At 38.7% G+C, this 8008-nt stretch overlaps 1 long non-coding RNA gene across 2 annotated transcripts; it reads right to left on the reverse strand.

Moving 5' to 3' along the window:
• Positions 1 to 399: 399 nt before the first annotated feature.
• Positions 400 to 3104, reverse strand: LOC134296121 (uncharacterized). 2 transcript variants are annotated; one of them, XR_010002691.1, is made up of 3 exons: positions 2718 to 3104; positions 883 to 935; positions 400 to 562 (listed from the first exon to the last, which is right to left on the reverse strand). It is a non-coding gene; the product is annotated as an uncharacterized LOC134296121 (long non-coding RNA). The 2 variants fall into 2 exon arrangements; XR_010002692.1 differs by having other exon boundaries at positions 2672 to 2718.
• Positions 3105 to 8008: the final 4904 nt, after the last annotated feature.

The raw sequence follows: 8008 nt of genomic DNA on the forward strand, positions 1-8008 counted from the left end.
GGGTCACTATAAGTGGGAAATAACTTGACAGCACACATCAATAACCTATATTTGTCAAATATGTACTTGTTCTATAAAGGGTAGTTAGTAGCTTGTGTGGGTTAAGGGAACACATGACCGAAGACATCTTTAGAGTAGTGGCAGTTTGTGAAAAGACCCAACCCTGAAAAATAATGAGTGAGGTGCCCTCCCCACATGAAACATGAGTTTCCACTGCTTTACAGTATTTTTACAGAAGAGCTAAACAGAATAAGCAGTATGAATGTGACCTCTTTCTTATATGAGTTTTCATGCTAACAAATTAAAGATACAATTAATGAAATACCTTCAATTAAGGATACAATGTAGCAGAATAGTAATAAAATTGAGCTGATAAAAGCACTAAACTCAGCACACAAATTCTGATCACATTTTGGCATGTGTAATGGCATTAATCAGGTTGTAAAACAGTCACCATATTGCTGTACAATATCTTCAAAGCACTTGTAATAAAAGTCCAGGTCTTATTTTCAGTACTCTTCCAAATCCACTCAGCTTGTACAAGCTTTCCTGCTCCATTCTTCTGCATACAGTTAACCGCCATAGAATGAAGAACAAACAAACAATCATTTCTGGTACCCTTATTCAAGCACAGCAAAGTTGGTATGCATAAGACTTGTAGCACAAATAAGATAATCTTTCAGTAAATTTAACCTCACTCACAGCTGCCTACTCTATATTTTTTTGGCAGACATACAGAGATTGTTCTGCTTCTTTCAATCACTTGCGAACTGATCTTTCTATAGAGAAAACCTAGTTTCAACACAGTTAGAACAAAATAGAGAGCAATAATGTCCATTCAACAGATGCAAAAATTCAGTGTCTTAATGTTGTGTCACGTACCTTCAAGCCCTATTGGTAAAGCTTCTACAGGAGGTATATGAAGGGAGTTTCATCTGTTCAAAAAGAATAAAACCCAGAGCTTAGAAATCCCCATGGGGCATGAAGAATTTTCAAAACTATATGAAAAAGAACTTTTGCAAGTTCTGGAAATTCATTTCCACTAATTAGAGGCAATCTTTAAAAACACCTTATGCATCTATAAAGGTGTTTTGTGGATTTTCCGAAATTACACTGAAACCTCCACTTTTACTGGTGTCAAGGGATTCAGATATCTATTTTTTTAATAGACGAAGCTTTGTTAGATTGTGTTGTCGAAAGCTTTCATGGCCAGAATCACAGGGTTGTTGTGTGTGTTTCTGGGCTGTATAGTCATGTTCCAGAAGTATTCTTTCCTGACATTTCATCCACATCTATGGCAGGCATCCTCAGAGATTGTGAGATATATTGGAAAAACTAGGCGAGGAAGGTTTATATATCTGTGAAAGGTCTAGGGAGGGAGAAAAAACTCTTGTCTGTTGGAGACCAGTGTGAATGTTGTAATTAATCATCTTGATTAGTATTAATGGCCTTGCCAGCTTTATGTCCTGGCTTCTTCCTGCCTGGGGGAATCCTTTGCTTGGAGGTGCTAGCTGCCCCTGATTGATTCATGTCTGAAATTCCTCTGTTTTTAGAGTGTTATTCCTTATTTACTGTTCTGATTCTTGAATTTTTTAATACTGGTAGCCAGATTTTGTTCATTTTCATGGTTTCCTTCTTTCTGTTGAAATTGTCCACATGCTTGTGGATTTCAGTGGTATCTCTGTGTAGTCTGACATGATAGTTGTTAGAGTGGTCCAGCATTTCTGTGTTCTCAAAGAATATACTGTGTCCAGGTTGCTTCATCAAGTGCTCTGCTATGGCTGACTTCTCTGGCTGAGTTAGTCTGCAGTGCCTTTCATGTTCCTTGATTAGTGTTTGGGTGCTGTGTTTGGTGGTCCCTATGTAGACTTGTCCACAGCTGCATGGTATATGGTAGATTGCTGCAGAGGTGAGAGAATCCCTCTTGTCCTTTGTTGAATGCAGCATTTGTTGGATTTTCTTAGTGGATCTGTAGATAGTTTGTAGGTTGTGTTTCTTCATCAGTTTGCCTATGCGGTCAGTGGTTCCCTTGATGTATGGTGAGAACACTTTTCCTCTCGGTGGATCTTTGTCCTTATTCTCATGGCTTGATCTGGCCCTACAGCTCTTCTGATGTCTGTAGTGAAGTATCCATTGGCCTGTAGAGCCCAGTTTAGGTGGTTTAGTTCACCTTGGAGGAGGTGAGGTTCGCAGATACTTTGTACACGGTCTGTTAGGTCTTTGATTGTGCTTCTTTTTTGACTTGGGTGATGGTTGGAGATTTTATGATGGTATCTGTGTGTGTGTGTGTGTAGGTTTTCTGTAAATTATGTGGCCCAATTGTTGATTGGGTTTGTAGATGACTAGAACATCTAGAAATGGCCATGGGGAACCCTCTCGGCCCAGTCATAGCAAATTTCTACATGGAACACTTTGAAAAACAAACCCTAGAAACAGCACTAAAAAGGCCTACTATAGGTTTCAGATATGTGGATGACACTTTCACCATTTGGAGCCATGGAGAGGAAGAACTAAACAAGTTCCTGGACAACCTCAACAGCATCCACCCAAACATCCAAGTCACTATAGAAAAAGAAAAGGAAGGAAAATGCCATTTCTAGATGTTCTAGTCATCCGCAAACCCAATCAACATTTGGGCTTCTTTGTTTTTCCTGACCATCCCACCCCCTACCTGCCACTGGAGAGCCAAAATTGGCATCAGAAGCAGGGAAAGCTACCTTATTGGATGTTGAGTGCTGCAGGCCCTCCATGTGGAGGGAATCCACCCAGCTGCTTGTGACATCAGAGCCGGCTCCACCAATCAGCATGAAGCTGGCCCCAGCTGGGTATGCACACAAAATACTAAAGACCGAATTGTATAAAATTTGTGTTTTATTTGTACAATGCATGTCAGCTTCTTTGAGCGGCTTTCCGCTGGCTGTCATCCTTTTTGGTCAGATCAAATAAATTACCTTGGTGGCTTCTGCTTCAACTGCTGAGACTTCTTTGATTGGGTTTTAGCTTTAGGTCTTGCCAGGCATGGACTCTGCAGCCTGGTGCTATATCTCGCTATCTGCTTGTCAGATCTCATTATCTGCATACTGGGTCTTGCTAACTATGGTCCAGATCTCACTACCCTAAATTTCTCGAGTAAGTAAGATGAATGAGTTATAGTCGTTTTGGTGGTGGAGGAGCTTCATTCTCAATACAACTTGTAAGGAATCTCAGTAATGATTGTAGGAATAGGTCTGCTTCCACTCTATTGATGCAGACAAGTTGTGGAAACAACAGCACCTCTGTGATGAAAAGCAATGTAATGCATTATCAGGAACAACTACAATGTGGGAGCAGATCCCAGGACTGCTATTTGCCTTCAGTGTAGGCCACAAGTAATCTGGAATATCCTGCTGGGGTCTTAAGGCACCAGTAGTCTGCTCATGGCCCTTGGGAGAGAAATTCTATTGGCCAAGCAGCAGGTCTACAGGGTAATTACAAAAGATGTTGAATTCCCCAGAAGCAAGAACCTCTCAACTTTTCTTGCCCAAAAAGTGTTTAAACAAACAAATGTGCAAAAGATGGAGAGAAGTATTATTTATTTATTTATTTATTTATTTATTTATTTATTTACAGTATTTATATTCCGCCCTTCTCACCCCAAAGGGGACTCAGGGCGGATCACATTACACATATAAGCCAAACATTCAATGCCTTTAACATAGAACAAAGACAAGACAAACATAGGCTCTGAGCCGGCCTCGAACTCATGACCTCTTGGTCAGAGTAATTTGTTGCAACTGGCTGCAGCTGGCTGGCTGCTCACCAGCCTGCGCCACAGCCCAGGCCTAAGTATGGTGACAGTTCACTTCAAAGAATGCGATTTCCTGCTTCTTAGCAGGGGGTTGGACTAGATGGCCCATGTGGTCTCTTCCAACTCTACTATTCTATGATTCTATGATTCTATGATTCTAAATATATAGTTATGTTTGTCTGGATCAGCATGCAATGAGGTTTTGCAACACCTTTGAGACTAACTGAGAGAAAAACATTGGTAGCATAAACTTTTGTAAACTGAAGTCTACTTCACCAGCTATCAACATTTCTCTCAGTTAAGGCCTTTTCACACAGCCATATAACCCAGAAGGCTGATATCTGCTTTGAATTGGATTATCTGATTCCACACTGCCAGATAATCCAGTTCAATGTGTATTTTATACAGCTGTGTGGAAGGGCCCCTAGTCTAAAAGGTTGTACAAGATCCCTTTGTATTTCTGTTTGTGATATTCTTGGAATTGTAATCCAAAAAGGATTTTTACATGAGGAAAATCTGCCTTTGATTCTCCATTTTCCATTTTGTTTCATTTTTCAAAATAAAATGTATTCCCTCTGAAAGGAGAAGAGGAGGAGATGGGATGGTCCAGTCTTCCTTGTTTCTCTGGTTGCAAGGCAGTTTAAAACCTTTAAAATGGAGGTCCCTGAAACTCCACTCTTCTCTTCTTCTTCCTGAAATGGATGTCTCTGGAACTCAGATCTTTCCTCCTGCCTCCAAAGAACTTGATTCCAGGTTTTGAAAAATTTCTTGCCTTGGAAGAAGGGGAAGGGAGGAGAGAAGAGTGGGGATTCAGAGACCTTCATTTTGTAGTTTTTAAACTGTCTTGGCCTTCAGAGAATGAAGGAAGGGAGAGTCAGTCCCAAATGGGAGTGTGCCCATTATACAAAAATAAAAAACCCAAAAATACAATTTTGGGCACCCAAAAAATGGGGGTGCGATTATTTTGTGGTGATAACTATTATGCAATGAAATATGGTGTGCTGTTTTGCTGAAAAGTAACTTTTCAATAGAATATATCTAGATATAGATCCCATTAAAATTTAAAAGACTTCCATGTAATGTGTAGATAATTACTGTAAGATCATAATTAATTGGCTTGAAATATAGGTGGCCCCAAATCGATATTGCAAAAAATGTGAATAAACAATTGATTTTAAGTGGAGATAACTGTTTTTAGTGTTATGTATTTATAGTTTATTTTATGTTCCGGCATTAAATGTTTGCTGTATATATGTTGTGCTCTGCCCTGAGTCCCCTTCAGAGTGAGAAGGGTAGAATATAAATGTTTTAAATTAATTAAATAAATAAAGGTGAAGGCACCAAAATTTGTAAATGTTTTTCACTGCGTGTATACATAGTGTTTGTTCGGTTGCATTTTAATTGTAGATTTTCAGGTGCTAAGGCACACAAATTTTAATTCTTTGTTAATCCCTTTGTAAGAGTAGAACTAGTAATCAGGGTTTTCAGCACATTTTTCACTGTTCATTCAGTAGGTCTACTCAAACTGGAATTTGATGACCAATAGGATTAATACCACAGCCTGCATCTGCAGACTGAAAGTGATGTAAACAAGGCCAAGTTTTTTTTAAAAAAAAATTGATCTTTTTCAGATTAGTTTGAGTCTGAAGATTCAAGCTGTGGTACCACATTCTCCAAAACCACTTTTAAAATATGGAAACCAGAAAAGGCTTTTTGTAGCCACCAGTGTCAAAATGGGGAAGCACAGAATCAAAGCTACACCAAGGCAAGTATATAGATTTCAAGACCATGCTGACACTTCTTTGAAAATTAGGCTTTATATTATTCAAGTACATGACACTATTGATCTCTCAAGTGAAATAACCTGTTCCTTGCTGTGACTATTATGTGATGTTTGAACAGGAAATATCAAGAAGCCCCTAACTTGATGAATTACACAGTAGTACTCAAGAGGAAATATCACTTCTTATCCCCTCAGAGGTCAAACTTCAGGCTCTGGAGCAAAAGATGTGGTTTTCTCCTTCTTAAGCATACAAATCTATAGCAATGAATGGTCGTATCACAGAACTTTCATTAATAAAGCAGATGTATTTAACTATGCAATCTCCTTTGCCTGTTGTATCTGTGAAGCCAAGGAGTGTGTTACTAAATCAAAGATTTAGACAAAGATTCTAGAGTTACTCAATAGAGATTTATTTTGTCTTAAAAATATAGAATCCTGAGAGGTAGTTCATGAAACTGGTTGAAAAGTTAGCTTCACCATCTTTTTTAAAATAAGAAACCTTTAAAAAGATAATTCAACAGTAGAAGAATCGGTATGTGATACAGTACATCTCTAAACAAGGCTGAATCCCTATTCCCCAATCTGCCATTTGACCAACCAGGAGCATCTCTATCTCATTTGGATCAAGTTTCCTTTTTTTGCCTTCATTCGCTCCTTTACTGATGATAGGCACCAGTTTAGAAACAAACTGTTGTCATCCACATTCTGATGTCATAAGACTTCAAAACTCTTGGCAACCTTTCCCAGCAATTTCATGCTTATGCTAAATATCATGTGGGACAGAACTTAACCCTGAGGGACTTCACAGGTCAATGGACAAGGTGTTGTACAGGAGTCCAGTAACACTCCCTTCTGGGTTCACATCCACCAAGAAGGGATCTAGATAATCTGTTTCAACCAGGAATCCCTGGTGCAGAAAAGCCACACATTCTATAATCTTGCCTAAAAATGAATGTTAATTGGCTGTTGTAATGATAATTTAAGATAACTTTTGAGAAATGTTTCAGAAAAAGAACCTGAAAGACTATGCACATGTGGCACCCTGGACACATGCATTCTCTCCCCACCCCTCTGCACTGCTAAGATGAAGTGGGCACGGAAAACAAATTTATTTAATGTTTTTAATCATTGGCTTTATTGTGCTTATCTGCTTATGTTTCAAGCCAACATTTATAGGAACAACCACAACAACATGTTGTTATTGAAAAGATCACAAGATTTGGCTTTTCTGTTGTTTGATGAAGCCAGTAGCTGTTTAAAAGCATTGTTCAATGAATGGATTTTGAGTGTTTGCCTTTGCACAAGAAATAGAAATTCTGCTGTTAAGAACATGTGAAAAGAAAGCTATTATTGGCTTTGCCTTGGGTTACCCCCTTTTTTACAAGAATATTCTACCAGGCTGCATTCTCATTTTATATCTAACTGTGAGTTTCCTTTTATTTTAAAATGCCGTTTCATTATTCCCACAATATATTGGCACACTGTACACTAACATGTTTCTGACATTCCCATTGCAACTACATGACTATATATTAGCCACAAAAGAACTGGAGTGGACATTCAGGCAGAAACAAATCTGAAAGCAGTGAACCATCCATTGTGAGGAACCCAGGAGGAAGTTGGCAGATAAAAGGATATTGGCATGTCCCCACAGTCAAAGCACATCATTGAAAACCTCTTATTTCAAGAGCATAGAAAGCTTTCTTCTATCTTTACTTCCTGTTGGCTCTATTGACCACATAATTCATAGAACTTATATTTTCCTAAAGGTGAACAAGTATTTCCTAACTGGCAGGTGAAGGGATACACCAGAGGAAAATTCCAAGGCAAGTAAGGAGACAGGGACTACTTTATGTTTTAATACATTTCAGGACTTGAGAAAATGACATTTTGGGTTTGGTCATGCTATCTTAAGTATTTGGGAATTGTTATCCAAAAAGAAATGTTTCTAAGCTCCAATGCAGTGAAATTCAGTAGATATCTTGTCTAAGAATTCTATGTTGACATCCCTGAAACCCTTGGATTGACAAGGACATTAATTTTGAATTTTTTTTGTACCTAATAACCCACTAAAGCTACAGTTGCTTCACATTTTAGGGCTGACTTTTGTGAATTTGTTCATTCACAGATTTGATTGAAATGTAGGAATCCTTAGTTCCTCCAGTGTGGCTGCGTGGTCCTCTGGTCACACTGGAGGACCTAGGGCTTCCTACAGAGAATACCTCTCTAGAAATCTTCAGCTCTTTCCAGCAAAGGATAACTATAGAGTCATGCTAAAGGACAGACATTCCTAGAGAGGTGTTCTTTCAATTTAAAAATAGCCATTTTTATTTGCAGTTTTTCACTTTCATGGGGGTTTTGTGACCCTAAGTCAGCAGATATGGTGGGCTGACTGCAACGGAGGCAGAGAAGTTCTTATGGGTACAGAAGGTCATTTA

Source organism: Anolis carolinensis, chromosome 2, assembly GCF_035594765.1.
Source record: "Anolis carolinensis isolate JA03-04 chromosome 2, rAnoCar3.1.pri, whole genome shotgun sequence".
NCBI classification, from domain to species: Eukaryota; Metazoa; Chordata; class Lepidosauria; order Squamata; family Dactyloidae; genus Anolis; species Anolis carolinensis.